This window comes from Bubalus kerabau, chromosome 1, assembly GCF_029407905.1.
Source record: "Bubalus kerabau isolate K-KA32 ecotype Philippines breed swamp buffalo chromosome 1, PCC_UOA_SB_1v2, whole genome shotgun sequence".
In the NCBI taxonomy this organism is placed as follows: Eukaryota; Metazoa; Chordata; class Mammalia; order Artiodactyla; family Bovidae; genus Bubalus; species Bubalus kerabau.
In genome coordinates this window covers 266134383-266158133 of record NC_073624.1, presented here as the reverse complement: position 1 = coordinate 266158133, position 23751 = coordinate 266134383, and the positions used below count along the sequence as shown (strand labels likewise).

Here is a 23751-nt window from a genome sequence, read left to right as displayed (position 1 = left end):
CTGCCTTGCAAATAAATACGCTGCTGTGAACTGAAGAGACTTAGCACGCAAGCACTGTGTCTCGGAGGTTTGCCTTGGTGTGTGTTGAGTAGAACAAGGTAGTACCTGGTTCGGTGACAGGTTTGGTGAGCTAGCCAGAAGGTAAGTCCAGACACGCCTTTCCTCTGTGGTTCCTTGGCCCCTTGTGGGTATTGAGAGGCCAAGCAACTACCTGGCCGATTTGTTCCAGCAAGCGTCCTCCTGATTTCCCCAGCCAGGTGCCGCCAACCTTCAGAATTTAGCTTTATTTTGCAGTGAAGAAATGGTTTTGGAGTTTGGGGTTTGGAAGACGTGTTTGTGGTGAGTAATCTTGTTAGAGACACACCTGTGCCTTCATTGTCTGGCTGTCCCACCCAGATGGTGGGTTGGAGGCCCAGCTTGCTGGATTCGGACAGACAGTATAAAAGTTTACAGCTGCTGAAGCAGCCCACATCCGGGTTAAAGGCCCAGGGCTGTGATTTTTGATCTTTCTTTTCTTATCTATGTCTAACTGTCTGAAGTGTTAAGGATTGACTCTTGGAGACTGAGCTTCTTGATGACTATAGCATGTACTCTAAGATAGATTTCTTTGCAGCAACCATCTAGAAACAAAATGAGATTTTTTTTTTCCCCATTGCAAAATGAGAAATGCTAATTCAGTTCCCCCTTGCAGCCCTCTAGGCCCCACTCTCCAAAACTGGATGACTTTAAGTTTGAATCTATGGAAAAGAAAAAGATGGTGCCTTTTGATACCCTTGCATAGTGCAAACACCCTTTAGGCTCAGAGAAAAATGGCCTTCAATTAAAATACAACGTTGCGACTGGATTTATTTTGGAAACAGGAAGAAAAATGGGAAAGAATACCCTATATACATTCTTTCATCAGAATCAACCTGCGCAAAGAATATGGAAAGTTATGGCCCAGCAGAATGGGAAGAGGGAGAAACCTGTTCTCGATTCTAATACAAAGGTGGGCGACGGCAGTGCTGATCGTCCATTGCCTCCTCCTGACCCTGCTCCCAATGCCCGATAACCCTAACCCCTAACCCCAACACTAACCCTAACAATAAACCTAACCCCTAACCCCTAACCCTAACCCCTAACCCCAACACTAACCCTAACAATAAACCTAACCCCTAACCCCAACACTAACCCTAACAATAAACCTAACCCCTAACCCCAACACTAACCCTAACAATAAACCTAACCCCTAACCCCTAACCCTAACCCCTAACCCCAACACTAACCCTAACAATAAACCTAACCCCTAACCCCAACACTAACCCTAACAATAAACCTAACCCCTAACCCCTAACCCTAACCCCTAACCCTAACTTTCCCCTTCTCTGAAGGCTCAGAGAAAAAGGAATGCTGTATTCCTTTCAACCCCACCAGGAGTTGGTCTGGGCTCTGGTTTTTAGATTCCGCATACATGATAACATACAGTGTTTGCCTTTTCTTATTTCGCTAAGGATAATACTCTATAGGCTCATCTTGTTGGAAATGGTAGAATTTCATTATTTTTTATGGCTGAGTAACATTCCATTGTGTGTATATGTATATTGTATGCGTGTATATATACATATATGTGTGTGTACATACATATATACTTCCCACTAGCGCAAGTGGTAAAGAATCCACCTGCCAATGCAGGAGATGTAAGAGACGTGGATTTGATCCTTGGCTTGAGAAGATCCCCTGGAGTGGGAAATGGCTGCCTGCTCCAGTTTCCTTGCCTGGGAAATCCCATGGCTAGAGGAGCCTGGCAGGCTATAGTCCATGGGGTCACAAAGAGTTGGACACGACTAAGCCCAGCACATACGTACACACATCACATCTTTATCCATTCATCTTAAATTGCTCCCATACCCTGGCTATTGCTGCTCTGAATTTTGGGGTGCATGTATCTTCTTGAAGTAGTTGCTTTTTTTGTTTTGTTTTTTACATATACATGGGAGTGGAATTGCTGTATCACATGGCAGTTTTATTTTTAGTGTTTTGAGAAATCTCCAAACTGTTTTTCCCAGTGGCTACACCAATTTCTAATCCCACCAGCAGGGTATAAGGGTTTACTTCTCTCCACATTTGTTATTTGTAGACTTGCTGATACTATTCTGACAGGTGTGAGGTGATGTCTCATTGTGGTTTTGATTTGCATTCTCTGATTAATGATGAATATTTCATGTGCCTGTTGGCCATCTGTATCTCTTTTTTTGGGAAACATCTATTCAAGTCTTCTGTCCATTTTTTAATTGGATTTTCTTTTTTTATACTGGTTGGTATGAGCTGTTGAAATATTTTAGATATTAACTTAACAGTCATATTATTTGAAAATATTGCCTAAATTTGGTAGGTTGTCCTTTAATTTTGTTGATGGTTTCCTTTGCTGTGCAAAAGCTTTTAAATTTAATTGGATTTCTGTTGTCTATTTTTGTTTTCATTTCTTTGCCTTGGGAGACAGATTAAAAAAATATATTGCTATGAGTATGTCAAAGAGTGTTCCACCTCTGTCCTTTTCTAGGAGTTTTATAGTTTTAGGTGAGTGGCTCCATTTTTGAAAGTACAGAGGCCTGTTGCTTAGCTAGGTCTGCTCAGAACAACCATTACCACACCTTTTTCCAATCACCTTTCCTCACACTCCCTGTGTGTCACAGAGCCCTGCTGTTTTATTCTTTTTTAAAACTTATTTTTTTTATTGAGGTATAGTTGATTTACAATATTTTATTCTTTATCCCATAAATACCTGCACCCTGCCTTCAGGGAGGTGGCTCTGAGACTAATTTTCCCATTTCCTTGCTTGGCTGCCTTGTGAATAAAGCTCCTTTGCTGCAAACCTTGGCATCTCATGCACTTTGGGCAAAATGAGCCTGGTTAAGTAAAACGAGGTCATAAATATTTACACCTATGTTTATTCTAAGAGTTTAATAGTTTTAGCACTTATATTTAGGCCTTTAAATATATTTTGATGATTTTTATATATGGTGGTGTGAGTTAGTGGTCAAAATTCATTTTTTACATATGGTATCCAGTTGTTCGGAGAAGGCGATGGCACCCCACTCCAGTACTCTTCCCTGGAAAATCCCACGGATGGAGGAGCCTGGTAGGCTGCAGTCCATGGGGTCACTAAGAATCGGACACGACTGAGCGACTTCACTTTCACTTTTCACTTTCATGCATTGGAGAAGGAAATGGCAACCCACTCCAGTGTTGTTGCCTGGAGAATCCCAGGGACGGCAGAGCCTGGTGGGCTGCCGTCTATGGGGTCGCACAGAGTCGGACACAACTGAAGCGACTCAGGAGCAGCAGCAGCAGCAGCAGACAGTTGTTCCGGCACAACGTGTTGAATAGAGACCATCTTTTCTCCACTGAATTGTCCTGGCATTCTTGTCAAATCAACTGACCATAAATGTATAGGTTTATTTCTAGGGTTAGTTTTATTCCATTGATCGTCTGTCCTTATGCCTGTACCATGATGTCTTGACTACTGTGTTTGTAACTGGTTTTGAAATTGGACATGTTAGCTGTCCAAATCTGTTCTCCCTTCAGGATTGTTTTTGACTATTTCAGGTTCCTTGAATTTCCATGGAATTTTAGATCAACCTATCAATTTCAATAAAGAAGCCAGCTGGGGTTCTGATTGAACAGAAGTTCTATATCTAGATTAATTTGAGGAGTATTGACATCCTAATAGTATTATCCCAATCTTAATTTCTTTCAGCAGTGTTTTATAGTTCTCAGTGTACAAATCTTGAACTTTTTTGGGTTAAATTTATTCTGAAGTATTTTAGTTTTTTTGATGTTGTTGTATATGGAATTAGTGTCATAATTTCTTCTTTGAATTGTTTATTATTAGTGTTCAGAAATACAACTGAGTTTTGTAAATCTTCAACCTTTTAAGCTCGCTAATTTTTTTACATATTTTGCTTATCATCTGCAATAGAGATAGTTTGATTTCTTTTCTAACCTGGATGTTTTTTTAATCATTAACTTGTTTTATCTTGTCAAATTTCCCTGGGAACACCTTCAAGTATAACATTGCATAGCAGTATTGAGAGTAGACATCTTTGTTATTTTGCTGATCTTAGGAGAAAAATCTTTAAATCTTTTAAGTGTGGTATTTATCAGTTTCATAGAAACCCTTTAGCAGGTTGAAGAAGTTCTCCTCTATTCTCAATTTGTTCTGTGTTGTTATCATGAAAGTGTGTTGGTTTTTGTTAAGGTTTCAACAAATGTTTTTCCAGCATCTGATGAGATGATAATCTTTTTATTTTTTTTTCTGTGATGTGTTAATGATTTGGGTTAATTTCAGAACTGTTACATCCACCTTTGAATCCTGGAATAAACACGACTTGGTCGTGATGTATAATCCTTCATATACGTTGTTAGATTCAGTTTGCTAATATTCAGTGTAAGATTTTTGCATTTCTATTTATAAAGGATATTGGATTATAGTTTTCTTCTGCCTCTCCTATTATATCTTCTGCCTCTACTATTTTGCTAGGGCCATAAATTAAAAATCAACAGTAGGTAAAGGAATAAGACAAGAATACACAAGAATTTGAGTACCTGAGCAGCCTCGTACACTTGTTCCACTTAGAAATCATGACCCACCTGTTTCTCTCATCCTGCTCACTAGTCAATGGCTGGCCTGCATGAAGGAAAGGAGAGGTTCCACCACCCCAGAGACATTTCCTCCTTTCTAAGAGGATCTGCACAGTGGACTGTTCATATGTACGGAGCATCTCTGAGTTCAGGATTCGAAATCATGAAACACCTGTCTCTAAAACATCACCTTAAACGAACAGTATGAAGACTGAAGCTGCAAAAATGATGCAGGGAATATTTGCCAGACTGCATTCCCACTGAAGTCTGGTGCCCAGTATACCCGAACACCCATCCCTCTCTCTAATGTTGTCTGAATGCAGCCCTCTGTTTTTCTGCCTGTTTGCCGAACTGGCCTGGTAGAGACTGAAAGGACGTTTCCATGGAGCAGCTATAGGTCGAGGGGGCCGAGAGGCAGTTCTATCTGTACTCGGGTGATGTTGCTTGGAACCACATTCCAACAGTCAGTACTATGGGCTCATGGGCTCACTTGGGACAACCGTCTACAACCATCTCCCCATCAGTACCACACAGGAACACTTCTGAGGACCAGCTCTCTTCCTGCCTCCCTGTGAGGGCCCTTGTCTCACAGACCCTGGGGAGGACTCCTGCCAGCTCTTTTCCACCTCTGGGATGAGGTGGCTCCTCCTCCCTAGGAGATGTTGCTGCCCTGGGGAAGCACCACCTCCCAGAACCCCTTCTGTACCAGGTCCTGCTCAGGACAGTTTTTCTTGGTTGTCAGATTTCTCAGCTGCCTTTATTGGACCACAGCTGTGCCTGGTCACTTCACAGGATGGTATGGGATGTCTTTTGGAGCTAGCTAAGCACCCATCTCAGAATACAGAGGGAAGTACTTCGGTTTTGGCCACTCTGTCTGAAACTAGTTTTTCCCAGTATCCTCCCACAAGGAGCACACTTTCCAGGATTCCTTCAATTTTCATCCAAATTTCCTCTAGGCTCTGTGAAAATCTTGGGTTTGTCCCATGAGAGTTGTGTGGACTCTAAGCCACTTTGCGACAGACAAGTCTACCCAGACTGTTCCTGATCACTCCTGGTGAGCTCTGGGCTGAGACAGGCATCACCAAAGTTCTCCCACTGGCCAGCTGAAGCTGCATCCCAAGCATCTTCTAAAAGACTACTGCAGACTGTCCCGGAATTAAGGTGAGGATCTTGGAGACGTCAAAGATCAGAACTCCTCCTCTGAATTACTGAGGCTAGAGGGTTGTTGTTGTTTAGTCACTAAGTCGTGCCCATCCCTTTTTATGACCCCACGGACTATAGCTCACCAGGCTCCTCTGTCCATGGGATTTCCCAGACAAGAATACTGGAGTGGGTAGCTATTTCCTTCTGCAGGGGATCTTCCTGAACCAGGGATCAAACCCATGTCTCCTGGCATTGGCAGGCGGGTTCTTTACCCACTGAGCCACCAGGGAACCCAGGCTAGAGGGTAGTAATTGGAATAACTGAGGTGAGTGCCTCTCATCTAGAAGCCAAGGAGATGGTACCTTTTCTGTACAGTGTATTTAATTAATCATACTGTGGGAATTCATCTGTGGGTTCTCAATTATAGGCAGCTACAGGCCGTCTCCGTGTTAATGAACTTAGATGTCTAAGTCAAGATTCCTTGCTTTATAAGTTCCTCTTGAAACACTCTCCTTATTCTTGCTTAGCTACACTGCGGAACTCCCACCAGAAAGCACCCTTACAACTTAGGTTGAGGGGAGTCAGGCTCTTTTATTGCCAATTAGAATTTAGGGGGAACCTAGCATGAAACTGAAACAGGCAATTAACTTCCTGCCTCTCGTCCTTTGCTTGGAACACCCCTAGGGAGGAATACCTGTGTGGTTACTCGGCACAGATCAGAGCAGTCTTTGGTTCTCACTATGGGACACAAGGCTTTCAATGCGGGCACTTCAACAGCGTCCGGAGAGATGCTTCTTGCATTGCACCCCCAAATGAGCCTCAGATGAATGTTGGCTGGGGAATGAGTGTTCCCCAAGCTCACCCCGCTCAGCACAGTTGCTGTTATATGAGTGCTGCAGCCGCGTCCAGTCTCAGAGCTTAAAACCTCCCACTGCGACACCCCTCACTTCAGTTCCTTGTGAACCCGAGTGCCCTTAACTATTTACCACCCACCACGCAGGCCGTGTTTATAAGACCCAGGTGGCATCCTCCCAGCTGCAGCCAGCTGCTCATATTACACAGTCAGGCCTCATGTACCCACCTAGCGTGGGGGGCTGGAGCATAGTAGATGATTATAAATATTTATTGAAATGATCCATGAGAAGCATGTTAAAAGTATGGCCTGGCTTCCTCGTTCTGCTGGTGCAATTTGTGGCTGCTTTGTCTCACACAGAGTCAGGGTGCGCTCCACTATTATAAGCCAGTTTTCATGGCTAGCCTAGGAAAAAACTAGGAAGAAATCTGTTCTGGTCCAAAGAAGTAGCTGAAGTTTCCTTTTATAAGAACAACGTGTTTGTTTTAAATAGTTGATCAGCTGCTGGGAGGAAGGGTTGAGATTGCAAGGCGTCTGTCCAGAGCTCGCAAGCCACAGACCAGCCCTTTCACACGGGATGCCAGCGGCTAATGACAAGCCATTAGCTTCCTCGAGCTCCTGATGGACTTGGCCTTGTGCACCGAATGCAGATGCTTTAAGGCACGATGCCACAGACGGCAGGGACATGCCAAGTTCTGGGGGATGTCTAGGAGCAAGAGTGAGTAGTCCCCAAGGCCTGTGTGTGTATGCACACGTGTGTGCATTGGTGCTTTGGATGAGGACTGTAAGTGAAAACAATTCCCCCAGAAATGACCAGGTAAGGAAGAGGCCGTGAAGAGAGAGACAGCGAGTGAGGATGAAGTTGTCTGCTGTGGCATGTGAGGGTAACTTCTTCCCCCTCAGACTCCCCTGTGGGATCCTGGAAAAACTCCATCACTCAGGAATGCTCTGGCTGCAGTGAGTTTTCTGGAAAGTCACCTTGAAGAGGTGCTGAGCTTTGAGTTCAGGTCAACTCAAGACAGGAAAAGACTACAGGCGTGGACTCGGGGAAGGAAAGGGGCAACTGACATTCAGGTTATATCCTCTTAAACAAAGACTAAATGTGTGAAGTAGGTGATTTTTTAAATCGGAGTATAATTGCTGCAGTCCATGGGGTCGCAAAGAGTTGGACACAGCTGGGCAACTGAACAGCAACATGAATTGCTTTAGAGTGTTGTGTTTCTGCTGTACAGTGGCTTGAGTCAGCCGTGTGTACACACACACACGCACTCCTTCTTGGACGTCCCTACCCAACCACCGCAGCCTGTCTCCCTGGGTCATCACAGAGCTCTGAGCTGAGGTCCCTGTGCTATGCAGCAGCTCCCCACTATCGGACACATGGTAGTGTTTACCTGTGAATCTCCCAACTCACCCCACCCTCCCCTTCCCCCTGTATCTGCATGTCTGTTCTCTCTCTGCCTCTCTGTTCCTGCCCTGAAAATAGGTTCATCTGTACCATTTTTCTAGATTTCACACAGATGTGTTAATATGCTAATATGTTAATAATATCTGTTTTTCTCTTTCTGAATTTGAAAACTTTGTTTTTTTTGTTTGTTTTTTTATTTTAATTTTATTTTATTTTTAAATTGTACAGTATTGTATTGGTTTTGCCAAATATCGAAATGAATCTGCCACAGGTATACATGTGTTCCCCATCCTGAACCCTCCTCCCTCCTTCATCCCCATACCATCCCTCTGGGTCGTCCCAGTGCACCAGCCCCAAGCATCCAGTATCATGCATCAAACCTGGACTGGTGACTCGTTCCATATATGATATTATACGTATTTCAATGCCATTCTCCCAAATCATCCCACTTATTGTCTCTTTTCCCATGACTGTGAACTTCTTGAAGATCCTGTCCTTCTGGCAATATGAGGAGGTCTGTCAAAATCTGTCAAAATAGGAAAAAAAAAAAACACAGCGGGCTGTACACCCATGGTCAGGAAGATCCCCTGGAGCTGGAAATAGCAACTCACTCCAGTATTCTTGCCTGGAGAATTCCATGGAGGAGCCTGGCAGGCTACAGTCCATGGGCTGCAAAGAGTGGGACATGACTGAGTGTGTACAAATATACACACACACACACACACCCCCCTACCCCCACCCCCTATGGTCTAGGAGCCTATGTTTCCCAGCCCAACCCTGAGACAGAAGGCCCACCTTGGGCTGGCCTCACAATAGTTTAGGAAAATGCTTCATTTTCCGCTTCTACCTGTAGTTGTTGAACATACGTAGAATACGTGTATGACCCATCCATCCAATTCATCCGCCTTTATGGCACCTGGCCCCTCACTGTGGTTAAGCAACCCCCTTTCTCCCTGGCATCTCCTTTGGTGCTGAGGGAAGTCGGTCTGACAGCCCCCTCACATTCGTATCTTCACCCTGAGAGATTGTTTCCATGCAACCACTTCATGGAAACGAAGGGCTATTCCTTTGAGATCACAGGGTTTGGATGGTTCACATCAAGTTGCAAAGTTAAAATACTAGAACAGCCTAATTTAGCTTCACATTAAAATAATGAAAAGCCTCCTCTCAATAGTAAATTCTAATACACTTGTCTCCTGTGAGACAGCATCCTGTAGGCAATTGTACATTGGTCTCAAAGGTGAGACAAACTGTTTCTAGTTTAAACACATAAATTTAGCACATAATGTTATGTGATGGGGGTCTCAGATAAGGCATAAGTGCCATTTCTGGCACCATTTATATGTAAAAACGGAGTTATCCTAGGTCATATGGAAGGTTCCTTCAAGCACTAACAGATCTTAAAAAATTTGGCTAACTTCTCTCTTATGCTGTAAGTTATATATAACATTTTCTAGTTAAAAAGGAGACTTGGGCGTGCTTCATTCCTTTGCATGTTTAAGGCAAATAAATTGAAAGAAAAGGCAGAAAAGAGTATTAATTGAGCACCTGTGAAGCACCAGGTCTATCCTCCTAATACCCTCACTGCAGCTTAGTCACCCTGCACACTTTTTATAATTTTAATGCACACTTATTTATAATTGCTCAAATTCAGTGACCCTGTGAATGATATTTCAGTTGTGAAAACTATAGAACTTTCATGCTTTTTGGTTTCTTACTGAAGTGTAGTTGATTAACAATATTATACTACTTTACATTTTCAGATAACATTCACTATTTGTCTTCCTCTGACCTACTTCACTAAGCATAATACTCTTTAGGTCCTTCAACATTGTTGCAAATGGCAGAACTTCATTCTTTTTTATGACTAATATTTCATTGTGTGTGTGTATATATATATATGTATACACATGCTACATTTTTGTCATTTGTTGATGGACACTTACATTGCTTCCATATTTTAGCTATTGTAAATAATGTTACTATGAACATTGGGGTACATGTATCTTTTCAAATTAGTGTTTTTCATTAATCCTGCAGTAGAATTGCTGAGTTATAGTTCTGTTTTTAACTTTTTGAGAACCCCCATACTATTTCCCATGGAGATCAGATCAGATCAGATCAGTCGCTCAGTCGTGTCTGACTCTTTGCGACCCCATGAATCGCAGCAGGCCAGGCCTCCCTGTCCATCACCAACTCCTGGAGTTCACTGAGACTCACATCCATCGAGTCAGTGATGCCATGCAGCCATCTCATCCTCTGTCGTCCTCTTCTCCTCTTGCCCCCAATCCCTCCCAGCATCAGAGTCTTTTCCGAGTCAACTCTTCGCATGAGGTGGCCAAAGTACTGGAGTTTCAGCTTTAGCATCATTCCTTCCAAAGAAATCCCAGGGCTGATCTCCTTCAGAATGGACTGGTTGGATCTCCTTGCAGTCCAAGGGACTCTCAAGAGTCTTCTCCAACACCACAGTTCAAAAGCATCAATTCTTCGGCGCTCAGCCTTCTTCACAGTCCAACTCTCACATCCATACATGACCACAGGAAAAACCATAGCCTTGACTAGACGAACCTTTGTTGGCAAAGTAATGTCTCTGCTTTTGAATATGCTATCTAGGTTGGTCATAACTTTCCTTCAAAGGAGTAAGCGTCTTTTAATTTCATGGCTGCAATCACCATCTGTAGTGATTTTGGAGACCAGAAAAATAAAGTCTGACACTGTTTCCACTGTTTCCCCATCTATTTCCCATGAAGTGATGGGACCGGATGCCATGATCTTCGTTTTCTGAACGTTGAGCTTTAAGCCAACTTTTTCACTCTCCACTTTCACTTTCATCAGGAGGCTTTTGAGTTCCTCTTCACTTTCTGCCATAAGGGTGGTGTCCTCTGCGTATCTGAGGTTATTGATATTTCTCCTGGCAATCTTGATTCCAGCTTGTGTTTCTTCCAGTCCAGCATTTCTCATGATGTACTCTGCATAGAAGTTAAATAAGCAGAGTGATAATATACAGCCTTGACGTACTCCTTTTCCTATTTGGAACCAGTCTGTTGTTCCATGTCCAGTTCTGACTGTTGCTTCCTGACCTGCATACAAATTTCTCAAGAGGCAGATCAGGTGGTCGGGTATTCCCATCTCTTTCAGAATTTTCCACAGTTTATTGTGATCCACACAGTCAAAGGCTTTGGCATAGCCAGTAAAGAAGAAATAGATGCTTTTCTGGAACTCTCTTGCTTTTTCCATGATCCAGCGGATGTTGGCAATTTGATCTCTGGTTCCTCTGCCTTTTCTAAAACCAGCTTGAACATCCGGAAGTTCATGGTTCACGTATTGCTGAAGCCTGACTTGGAGAATTTTGAGCATTACTTTACTAGCATGTGAGATGAGTGCAATTGTGCGGTAGTTTGAGCATTCTTTGGCATTGCCTTTCTTTGGGATTGGAATGAAAACTGCCCTTTTCCAGTCCTGTGGCCACTGCTGAGTTTTCCAAATTTTCTGGCATATTGAGTGCAGCACTTTCACAGCATCATCTTTCAGGATTTGAAATAGCTCAACTGGAATTCCATCACCTCCACTAGCTTTGTTCATAGTGATGCTTTCTAAGGCCCACTTGACTTCACATTCCAGGATGTCTGGCTCTAGGTGAGTGATCACACCATTGTGATTATCTGGGTCATGAAGATCTTTTTTGTACAGTTCTTCTGTGTATTTTTGCCACCTCTTCTTAATATCTTGTGCTTCTGTTAGGTCCTTACCATTTCTGTCCTTTATCGAGCCCATCTTCACATGAAATGTTCCCTTGGTATCTCTAATTTTCTTAAAGAGATCTCTAGTCTTTCCCATTCTGTTGCTTTCCTCTATTTCTTTGCATTGATCACCAAGGAAGGCTTTCTTATCTCTTCTTGCTATTCTTTGGAACTCTGCATTCAGATGCTTATATCTTTCCTTTTCTCCTTGCTTTTCACTTCTCTTCTTTTCACAGCTATTTGTAAGGCCTCCTCAGACAGCCATTTTGCTTTTTTGCATTTCTTTTCCATGGGGATGGTCTGGATCCCTGTCTCGTGTACAATGTCATGAACGTCCATCCATAGTTCATCAAGCACTCTGTCTATCAGATCTAGTCCCTTAAATCTATTTCTCACTTCCACTGTATAATCATAAGGGATTTGATTTAGGTCATACCTGAATGGTCTAGTGGTTTTCCCTACTTTCTTCAGTTTAAGTCTGAATTTGGCAATAAGGAGTTCAGGATCTGAGCCACAGTCAGCTCCTGGTCTTGTTTTTGTTGACTGTATAGAGCTTCTCCATCTTTGGCTGCAAAGAATATAATCAATCTGATTTTGGTGTTGACCATCTGGTGACGTCCATGTATAGAGTCTTCTCTTGTGTTGTTGGAAGAGGATGTTTGTTATGATCAGTGCATTTTCTTGGCAAAACTCTATTAGTCTTTGCCCTGCTTCATTCCGTATTCCAAGGCCAAATTTGCCTGTTACTCCAGGTGTTTCTTGACTTCCTACTTTTGCATTCCAGTCCTCTATAATGAAAAGGATATCTTTTTTGGGTGTTAGTTCTAAAAGGTCTTGTAGGTCTTCACAGAACCGTTCAGCTTCTTCAGTGTTACTGGTTGGGGCATAGACTTGGATTACTGTGATATTGAATGGTTTGCCTTGGAAATGAACAGAGATCATTCTGTCATTTTTGAGATTGCATCCAAGTACTGCATTACGGACTCTTTTGTTGACCATGCTGGCCACTCCATTTCTTCTGAGGGATTCCTGCCCGCAATAGTAGATATAATGGTCATCTGAGTTAAATTCACCTGTTCCAGTCCATTTCAGTTCGCTGATTCCTAGAATGTCGACATTCACTCTTGCCATCTCTTGTTTGACCACTTCCAATTTGCCTTGATTCATGGACCTAACATTCCAGGTTCCTATGCAATATTGCTCTTTACAGCATCAGACCTTGCTTCTATCACCAGTAACATCCACAGCTGGGTATTGTTTTTGCTTTGGCTCCATCCCTTCATTCTTTCTGGAGTTATTTCTCCACTGATCTCCAGTAGCATATTGGGCACCTACTGACCTGGGGAGTTCCTCTTTCAGTATCCTATCATCTTGCCTTTTCATACTGTTCATGGGGTTCTCAAGGCAAGAATACTGAAGTGGTTTGCCATTCCCTTCTCCAGTGGACCACATTCTGTCAGATCTCTCCACCATGACCCGCCCATCTTGGGTTGCCCCGCAGGCATGGCTTAGTTTCATTGAGTTAGACAAGGCTGTGGTCCTAGTGTGATTAGATTGACTAGTTTTCTGTGAGTATGGTTTCAGTGTGTTTGCCCTCTGATGCCCTCTTGCAACACCTACCGTCTTACTTGGGTTTCTCTTACCTTGGGCATGGGATATCTCTTCACAGCTGCTCCAGCAAAGCGCAGCCATTGCTCCTTACCTTGGACGAGGGGTATCTCCTCACCGCCACCCTTCCTGACCTTCAACGAGGGATAGCTCCTCTAGGCCCTCCTGCACCCACGCAGCCATGGCTCCTTGGACGTGGGGTTGGTCCTCCCGGCCACCACCCCTGGCCTCGTGTGTGGGGTTGCTCCTTCTGCCCGCTGCCCCTGTCCTGCGGCTTGGGGCGTGGGGTATCTCCTCCCGGTGCCGCCCCTGACCTCGGACGCTGGGTATCTTCTCTCAGCCATTCCTGCTCCATCGCAGCCTGGCACTCTGGGCCACTGCCCCTGACCTCGGACGTGGGGTAACTCCTCTTGGCCGTTGCCCTTCGGGCATGGAGTCCTCCTGGCTTCTGCCCCTGACCTCGGATGTGGGTGACTCCTCTTGGCCATGCTTAGCATGCCCGTCGCAGCCGCCTGCACTCCAGTACTCTTGCCTGGAAACTCCCATGGATGGAGGAGCCTGGTGGGCTGCAGTCCATGGGGTCACTAAGGGTTGGACACGACTGAGCGACTTCATTTTCACTTTTCACTTTCATGCATTGGAGACGGAAATGGCAACCCACTCCAGTGTTCTTGTTTGGAGAATCCCAGGGACGGGGGAGCCTGGTGGGTTGCCATCTATGGGGTCGCACAGAGTCGGACACGACTGAAGCGACTTAGCAGCAGCAGCAGTAGCAGCATACTATTTTCCATAATAGCTGTACCAATTTACATTCCCACAAACCATGTGGGATGGTTCCCTTAAAAAATTTTTTTTTCACAGTATATACTTTGATACACACACACACACACACACACGAGAGAAATGGTATTTTTGTTTTTTTATGGAAGTATAGTTGATTTACAATGTTGTATTAGTTTCAGGTATACAGCAAAGTGATTATTACACACACATATATATTTTTTCAGATTCTTTTTCCTTATAGGTGGTTATAAAATATGGAGTATATAGATACTTGTGCCATGCAGCAGGTCCTTGCTGGTTTTCTAATTTAATTAATTAATTAACTTTAAAAAATTAGTTACTTTTGTGACCGCACCATATGGCATGTGGGATCTTAGTTCACTGACCAGGGATTGAACTGAGGCCCTGGGCAGTGAGAGTGTGGAATCCTAAGCACTGGACTGCCATGGAATTTCCGGGTATGTATTTCGTATGTAGTACTGTGTACAGGAGTTTTAATCTCAAACTCTTGATTTATCTCTCCCTTGAACCTTTTCCCTTTGGTCACCGTAAGTTTGTTTTCTATGTCTGGGGGTCTATTTATTTCTGTTTTGTACATAAGTTTATTTGTACTTTTTTTTTTTTATTCCACATATAACTGATATATGGTATTTGGCGTCCTCTGGCTTACTTCACTTAGTGTGATAATCCTGAGATCCATCCATGTCTCTACAAATGGCTGTCGGTTGGGGCCAGGCCTCAGTGTCAGTACGGTGACGTTGGGGAGAGCTCGTGCATGAGTATTGCCTGAGTGTCCTTGTCCCCACAGTGAGACACAGCTGCCTCCCCAGGAGACCCTCAAGACCTGCAGGTGGGTCTGGCCCAGACCCCTCTGGAGTCGCTGCTTTGACCTGGGTCCCAGTGCATGTGAAACCTTGTGTGTGCTCCCCAAGAGTGGAGTCCCTGTTCTCCCACTTCCTGTGGACTCAAGCCCCGCTGACCATCAAAGCCAAATGCTCTGGGGACTCCTCCTCCCAATGCCTGAACACCCTACCCCCACCCCCGCCCAGACTGTGTACCCTGATGTGGGGCTCAGAGCTGTCACTCCTGGGGAAGAATCTCTGGGTTATAATTATTTTCCATCTCGGGGATCTCCCACCTGGTGGGTATGGGATTTGATTATACCATGAAAATACCCCAACTTTTTGCCTATAGAATATAGTGGCTTCTACTTTGCCTTTGGATAAAGAATATCTTTTCTGGTAGGTTTGAGTCTGCTTTCTCAGTGGTTGTTCAGAAGTTGGCTATGATTGTGGTGTTTTCAAGAGAGGAGGTGGACTCAAGCCCTTCTATTCCACCATCTTGTCTGGATGATTTCCTTCAGTAAAGCCAGAACACCCGTGCCTGACAGAGATGACTGACATCCCTGATTTCCCTTCTCCTCCCTTCCTTCTGCCCTGCTTCCTGGGGCTGGGGCCTCACTCTTGGGGGAAGGGCCCGATCCCCTCTGAGCTCCACATGGGGGCCCACTGGACTCCATTGCTACTGAGTCAGCGTAGTTTCAGGCTGCCGCTGAGCCTCCTGCATTGATATTTTCTATTGTTGTTCTGGTCTCTGCTTTACTGATTCCCTTTGATTGTTATTTCCTTCCTCTGTTGACTCTGGGCTTTGCTTATTATTCTTTTCAAGATGAGGTTAATTGAGATTTTTTCTGTTTTCTTGAGATAGGTCTGTATTGCTATAAACTTCCCTCTTTAGAACTACTTTTGTTGCAGCTCATAAATTTTTGGAAAAATGTGTTTTCATTTTCATTTGTCTTCAGGTATTTTCTGACTTCCTCTTTGATTCCTTCACTGACCCTTTTTTTGTTTGTTTTAGTAGCATGTTGTTTATTCTCCATGGGTTTGTGCTTTTCCCATTTTTCTCTCTCTCTGTAATTGATTTTTAGATTCATACCAGCATACTTTTTCTAATATATAGTACCTCTCAAACAAAAATACATTTGCAAATTTAAGGCTTAAATTTATAAAAAAGATTAGACTAAAATAACTTTCCTAACTTCCTAACTGAAATAACCTTATTCAATTAGGAAAAAAACCACCTCATTTCCATATGTAATGATTTTAACATTCATGTGCTTCAAAAAGCCACTGGCAGTTTTAACAATAGCAGTTGATATTTACTGTCATCGTGATACAAGTAATATGCTAGGTACTTTATAGGTATTTTATTTAATGCTGCTGCTGCTAAGTCACTTCAGTCGTGTCCAACTCTGTGCGACCCCATAGACAGCAGCCCACCAGGGTCCCCCGTCCCTGGGATTCTCCAGGCAAGAACACTGGAGTGGGTTGCCATTTCCTTCTCCAATGCATGAAAGTGAAAAGTGAAAGTGAAGTCGCTCAGTCGTGTCCGACTCTTAGTGACCCCATGGACTGCAGCCTACCAGGCTCCTCCGTCCATGGGATTTTCCAGGCAAGAGTACTGGAGTGGGGTATTTAATGCTAACAAACCTGAAAAGTAGATAGAATGCCTATTTTATTAATGGAGAAAAATAGAGGCTAATAGGAATTAAGTGTGGAGAAGGCAAGGCACCCCACTCCAGTACTCTTGCCTGGAAACTCCCATGGATGGAGGAGCCTGGTAGGCTGCAGTCCATGGGGTCACTAAGAGTTGGACACGACTGAGCGACTTCACTTTCACTTTTCACTTTCATGCATTGGAGAAGGAAATGGCAACCCACTCCAGTGTTCTTGCCTGGAGAATCCCAGGGACGGGGGAGCCTGGTGGGCTGCCATCTACGAGATTGCACAGAGTCGGACATGACTGAAGCGACTTAGCAGCAGCAACAGCAGGAATTAAGTGACAAGTGGGAAATGCTTGAATCGAGAATCACTTCCAATCCTGATTAATACCAATCTTTGCTCTACAGGCTGTCAAGTACTTTAAATTTCTAGAACACATTGACTTTGTTATTATGTAATAATAGTAATATTCTAATAATCTTATTCAAATTAAAAATTCCAAAGACCTGAGAGGCAAAGAAAATGAAGGTGAAAACAACCACTGAACTCAGAAGCCAGCCAATGTGCAATCTTGCACAAAACACCCAAGGATCAGCTACATTCACATAGAAGAGCAACAACATCAGAAAGCGTGAAACAAAAAGCCTTCCAATTTCCCATACTTGGCTTGTATACAAATGGCACTGGAATAAGCAACACATTGACACCACCAAGTATCAATTTTGATGACTCTGTCATTATGTTTTCCCTTTAGAAGAATGAGTGGAGAACAAGAGTGAAGTTTGTTATAAGTGTAAGAAGTCCTGATTATAATTCTGCTCAGCCAACAACAAAGAGCACAGGGAGCCCCAAAGTACGCTTATGTCAACTGGACTCTGGTTGTATGCTTGGATCTCCATCCGTGGAGGAAAATGATAAAAGTGAAGAATGAAACATCAAGCCTCAGAAGCATATAACCAATTGTTGGACTTAGAGGGTGGGCTGTAATAATAATTTAAATAATGTTTTTCTCTGGTAATTGACACCCCTGTGTACTGTGTGAATCAAATGTTCATTGCACATACAAGTTTCAGTACAAGTTGGATGCTTTTGTGTTTTATTGTGGGGGTGGGTTGTGATAAGAAGTAAAGCATAAAAGAAAATATGCCTAATGAAACTCTTCTGTGCCATTAATTCTAAAAGTTCTGAAATATTGAAAATGCGGACCAAAAAGCATTGCCTGCCATTTCAGTAAACAACAAATAATGTCCACCATCAAGCCACTAGCCACTGCAGCTGTCCCTGATGGTACACCCTGAGGGGAATTCAGAATGGAGAAAAACAGGATACTGGCCCTGGGTGTTTAAGATGCCTATCAAAGAAATAATGTCAGTTGGTCTAGAATCTTGCCTCTTCCCATTCATAAAAAAGCACTAAAATCATTAACTTGAAGATGTCTTTTGTGTCTATGTGTGTGATCAGTAGTAGTCTTTTGATGTTTGACTAAAAATTTTTTTCAGCAAAAACTCCTACCATAGACTTCCACCTGGGCCTAGAGCCGTTTTTAAAGTAGTGGGGAGAGGCGGGCGGGTTGGGACCGCCTCGGTACAGCCGGCGGCAGTATCACGGCGACCCGGGACCTCCCTCCCCAAGAATATGAAAGTGATGCTGACTCTTACAAAGTGTTGGATTTAACTGAGTATGCCAGAAAACAGCACTGGTGGAATCGAGTGTGTGCCCACAGCTCCGGACCTATGGTAGAAAAATACTCAGTAGCCACCCAGATTGCAGTGGGTGGAGTGAGTGGCTGGTGTGCGGGATTTTTGTTCCAGAAAGTTTGAAAACTTGCAGCCACTGCGGTAGGTGGTGGCTTTCTTCTCCTTCAGATGGCCGGTGATGGTGGCTATGTGCAGATCGACTGGAAGAGACCTGAGAAAGATGTAAACAAAGCAAAAGGACGGATGAAGAAACGAGCAAATAAGGCAGCACCCGAAGTCAATAATGTAATAGAAGAAGCAACGGAATTTGTCAGACAGAACATTGTCATATCCAGTGGACTCGTGGGAGGCTTTTTGCCAGGCCTTGAATCTTAAGAAGATGAATGTTCTATCACAGTGCAGTCACCTCTGAGAAGAGACTTGGTGGTGATAAAATGGTCTCGACCTTACACCCTGACAGATTCTCCAGGGTGGATGCCAAGAAACAGCTAGCTAGACAGCACCAAGCTCACTGCTTAGCATTCTGTCCTCTGAAATTTGGCAGACGAGTATCTGCTGTAAAATAACCTGTATGGTATATATATAATATTATCCCTAAGCAAAACATGGCTTTCATTATTTTTAAAAATTTGTGTCCATTTAAAATTTGCCTATAAAACGCTACTACTGGAGGTAGATATGGAGAGATTAAAAAAAAAATCTGTTGCATATATTCCCCAGTAGAATATTATCTTAATTTTATTTAAAAAGAAGAAAGAAACAAAACTCCTATATATCCTGTCCCCTCTTTCCCTCTTAGGAATAGTCCCTCAGAGCTTTCTGAGGCGATGCCTTCCCAGGCTCCAGTCCTCAGTACAAAATATAGTTCTACATTTTTAGGTTGTGTGTGTGTGTGTTTTCCAGTTGACAGTTTTGGCAACCAACAAAGAGATCCAGAACAGACTTCTCTCCCTCTCTTGAACTCTACAAAGAACGGGAGCTTTGGTATCAGCAGAAGCCCCCTTATCCTGTTTGCCCTTCCTCAAAAAGTCCAGATGAGTTTAGATGAGTCTCTCTTAGCTCTCAGATACCTGGTTATTAGCTTATGAGATTTTGTTGTTGTTTTTCAGTCACTAAGTTATGTCCAACTCTTTGTGACTTCAGGGACTGGAGCACTCCAGGGCCTCCTGTCCTCCACTATCTCCCAGAGTTTGCTTAGATTCATGACTTTTTTTTTTATTCATGACCATTGAGGTGGCGATGCTATCTAACCATCTCATCCTCTGCTGCCCCTTCTCCTTCTGCCATCAGTCTTTCCCAGCATCAGGGTCTTTTCCAGAGTCAGCTCTTGACATCAGATGGCCTAAGTGTGGGAGCTTCAGCATCAGTCCTCCCACTGAATAGTCAGGGTTGATTTTTTTTTTTTTGCACTCAGCCTTCTTTGGACTTCCTTTGTGGCTCAGACAGTGAAGAATCTGCCTACAATGCAGGAGAAAGTGAAAGTGAAGTTGCTCAGTCGTGTCCAACTCTTTGCGACCCCATGGACTGTAGCCTATCAGGCTCCTCCGTTCATGGGATTTTCCAGGCAAGAGTGCTGGAGTGGATTGCCATTTCCTTCTCCAGGGGATCTTCCCAACCCAGGAATCGAACCCAGGTCTCCCGCATTGCAGGCAGACTCTTTACCCTCTGAGCCACCAATGCAGGAGACCCGTATTCAATCCCTGGGTCAGGAAAATCCCCTGGAGAAGGGCATGGCAACGCACTCCAGTATTCTTGCCTGGAGAACTCCATGGACAGAGGAGTCTGGCAGGTTATAGTCTATGGGGTCACAAAGAGTTGGACATGATTGACCAACTAACATACAAACACACAGCCTTCTTTATGGTCCAACTCTCACATACATACATGACTACTGGAAAAATCATAGCTTTGACTATATGGACCTTTGTTGGTAAAGTGATGTCTCTGCTCTTTAATACATTGTCTAGGTTGGTCATAGCTTTCCTACCAAGGAGCAAGATACTAAGTTTTATTTGGTGGTGGTTCAACTCCTCCCTGAAGAAGCAGGTTTTCTTAGAACCTTACTTGCAAGAAGAGATACCTGGCTTAACCTCTGTTGAAAGACACTAGGAAGATTTAATATGTACATACAGAACTTAAACTTCCAGTACATAACAGGAAATTAAAGGAAATCTTGCCCTTAAGATGGCCAAACTGAGATTCTTTAGAGGTTACAGAATTAATTTTTGTGTGTGTGCACAGCTAGAGAAAATCCGGCTGGATAAAACATCTTTTCACAGTTCTGTCCTTAAAGTAACAAAAGCCTTTCTAGGAAGGACTTGCTTTTTTCTCCCTGTGTGTTTGAGATGGAAACATTCCACCTGAACTTAGGCGTCCCTCCTCACAATCCCCCTTCCCGCCTGCTCTGGTTTGAGACCTGGGTCTCTTATCCAGAAGGCACACATTTGGTGTACATTTGGCAGCCAGTTGAATAGACTGGAATTCCAGGCTGGCCTTTTGTCCAGCTGTGCCAGCTCTCAAGGACGTTCGTCATAAGGGCCCCACCCCTTGGTCATCTTTCACTTCATTCTGCCTGCCTATACAGTGATGGCCCCTCACTTTCTTAGACTTTGGGGAAGTAACCTTTGTAGATGTTGTCAAGGCTGCATGCTTAGCACTCCCTTGTGGGAACACGTCTTGCATCTTATTGGTGTGAGTTGCTATGAAGATACTACTTGTCAGCGGCCAGGTGATGGACCCTTTAAATTGGAGAAGGTTTTACATTGGTAAATATTTAAAGAACTCTCAGCTGTTTTATTGGTGGTAGGGGGGAGGTGTGGAAATTAGAAGGTTTTATATATATGTGTGTTTGTGTGTGAGTGCTCAGTCATGTCCAAATCTTTGTGACCCCATGGACTGCAGCCCACCAGGCTCTTCTGTCCATGGGACTTCCCAGAAAGCCAGCAAGAACACTAGAGACATGAGCGCGCGCATGCGCACGCGCGCACACACACGCGTATATAACCTAGAAACTCCCTTAGTTTAAAATAAGCAAAGTTCGGGAAACATTTTTTGTGGTCTAGACTTCCTCTTAGTGAGTCTTACAGTTGCTAATAAAACATGAGATTGTTAATTAGATTAACAGGGAAGTAAGAAGCTCATGGACAGTTTAAAGACTTCTTGCCAACAAGGCGAACATTTTAAAGGGACTTGTTCCAAAAGGATTAAAAAAAAAAAAATCTTCAGGTAGTTCTCAAGAACTAGGGTAGATAAAACAGGTATTAATAGGATTAAAACAAAGGTTTGATACAATACTACCTAGTGTTGGGGACCAATAAGGGGTCCTTTTGTTCCATTTAACCTTGAAAGGCCCCAACCAAGTCTGCTGTATTTACCTTAGTTTAAACAATACATATATATTTAGCAGACTGGAAAAAATTACACTGAGATACCTGACCAGCAATTGCTTGTGGCAACGTTAGGCCAACTAATCAAGTTAAAAGGTTACAAAGGCCTGAGTCCCCTGGTTCAGCTCCTCACTGGGAACCTCAAAGCCTTTTTACAAAAAAAGTAGATAAAATGGCTGGAGGATAAAAAGGAAAGCTTCTAGGACTCCTAGTAAGACCAAGGCTTCTTGATGATGGGGTCCTCTTGAAAACTGAAGTTAAAGGTATAAAACTGAGATGAAAGTGTCCAAAAATTGGTGTATTTCCATGGGCTTTATATGACATGGTTACATCGCCTGTACCTAATTAGATCGTGTGATAGACATTGATTCTCACTGGGGAATGTGTCCCCTACCTACTTTAAGATGGGGCATATACATCTACCCCTAAGGTGATATCAATTAAACATACTAAAGGAAACTGGTAGTGTTACCTAAGCCCACAAAATATTAGAAACTGGGAGCTAATATTCTGGGGTTCATAAAAACAATAATAGAGGGGCCTTTTTGCTCTGAATTTGACTTGTACCCTCAGAAAGAGGGTCTTTGTTGAATACCTTCTGCAAACTTTTGAAGCCCTGAAGAACTGAACCCTAAAATTCTAGAATATGGAATTCCTGATTTTCAGTGTACTTGGAAATCTTCTTATTCATTAAAAAAAAAGAAAAAGAAAAAAACTAAAGAAAATGTAGCTGGGCAAATCGATCTTTTTATACCATTTAGGTGGCCGATCGGTTCTTAGGAGAGTTAAAAGCAACTGTCTAGCAGATTTCAACAAATCAAAAATTTGAAGTACAGTCCACAGTGACTTGAGACTGAGCCTGATTACCTCAATCAGTTGGAATCGGAAACCAAAGGGGAAAGGGGGGGAGGGGGAGGAAGCCTTTTTAAACTTAAACCTCTGAAAAAATCTCCCTCACCAAAAGCAAATTCACAGCTTCATTAAGGATTTGTCATAGACAAATACAAATCTTAAGTCTTTTCTACAAATAGTAAAGCCTTAATCATCTAAGTAAATAAACTTATTTCACTGCTATAAACTAGTAAGTTTATATTGTAATGCCTGACTCATAACTAAGCCTAAGATCTCTAGTTATGTCTGTTTATGTCTGTGCAAATTGTACATATGTCTCTATCTCCAGATAGTATTCCCAAAATTTATAAAAGAGCTCTAATTTACTTAAAAGTAAGTGCTTGCAAATTAAATACTTCTAAGTATGAAGAAAACTGGCCAGATAGAATTTTAGGTTCATGTAATCCAGTAAATGCTAATATCTGGTATTAAAGCTAGCTTAAGCTTGTTGGCTTAACCAATAGACCTATCTTATTTTTATTGTACCTAGGTGTTTTGAAGGTCAGTAAGTTAATTATGTCTGTTGCAAAGTTTGTCAGCAAGCAGAATTAACCTGGTGTATTGTTTTTGCAAGTTATAAAATATAAATAAGAGTTTTCTGGTGAACTCTTTAGGAATAATGTTTTGGATCTACCTAAAATAGTTTCTCCAGATTTTTGGTAACTTGAAACTTTAGAACTTTGCTAAGGTAAATGGTGGAATTCACTGAATATCCAGATTATTTCAAGTAAGATAAAATCCTGGAACATTAATTGCTGAAAACTAAAGATGTTTGGTTATTAGACACATCTTGTAGCACATTAAGGAGAGATACTCTATGAGAAAGTGCATGCTTCTAGAGGTTATAGAATATGTTCATAAGTTTACCCATCAAGAAACACTGGTGTGTTCATAATTGCTTGCTTCTTAGTTTTCGCTAGAAATCAAGGTTTTTAAGGATTGGGAATTAGCTACTGGAAATAAAGGAAATATTTTAGTATGCAAGGAAAGCAGGATGTGTGTTTTCAGCAAAAGAAGGTATGAAGAATGGAAATGTATTGTGTTAAGGGAAAAGAGATTTTTGCCCTAATTAATTCTAAATGCAAAAGAAAATGAAGAATAAACTAAATAGGTACAGAAAATTG

The 23751-nt window shown here is 42.8% G+C and overlaps 1 protein-coding gene, 1 long non-coding RNA gene and 1 pseudogene across 3 annotated transcripts in view; 2 read left to right on the top strand and 1 right to left on the bottom strand.

The window, feature by feature from the left end:
- Positions 1-246, bottom strand: part of LOC129640095 (2'-5'-oligoadenylate synthase 3-like) — a 29480-nt gene extending 29234 nt beyond the window's left edge. The window contains exon 1 of the mRNA XM_055565355.1: positions 106-246. The gene's annotated coding sequence lies outside the window, so the exon portion shown is untranslated. The remainder of the gene's footprint in view (positions 1-105) is intronic.
- LOC129640142 (uncharacterized) lies at positions 23-17785 on the top strand. 2 transcript variants are annotated; one of them, XR_008708700.1, is made up of 5 exons: positions 23-141; positions 254-339; positions 861-988; positions 4655-5781; positions 17408-17785. It is a non-coding gene; the product is annotated as an uncharacterized LOC129640142 (long non-coding RNA). The 2 variants fall into 2 exon arrangements; XR_008708699.1 differs by lacking the exon at positions 4655-5781.
- Positions 17786-17897: 112 nt separating this feature from the next.
- LOC129632506 (FUN14 domain-containing protein 1-like) lies at positions 17898-18725 on the top strand (annotated as a pseudogene).
- The last annotated feature ends 5026 nt before the right edge of the window (positions 18726-23751 follow it).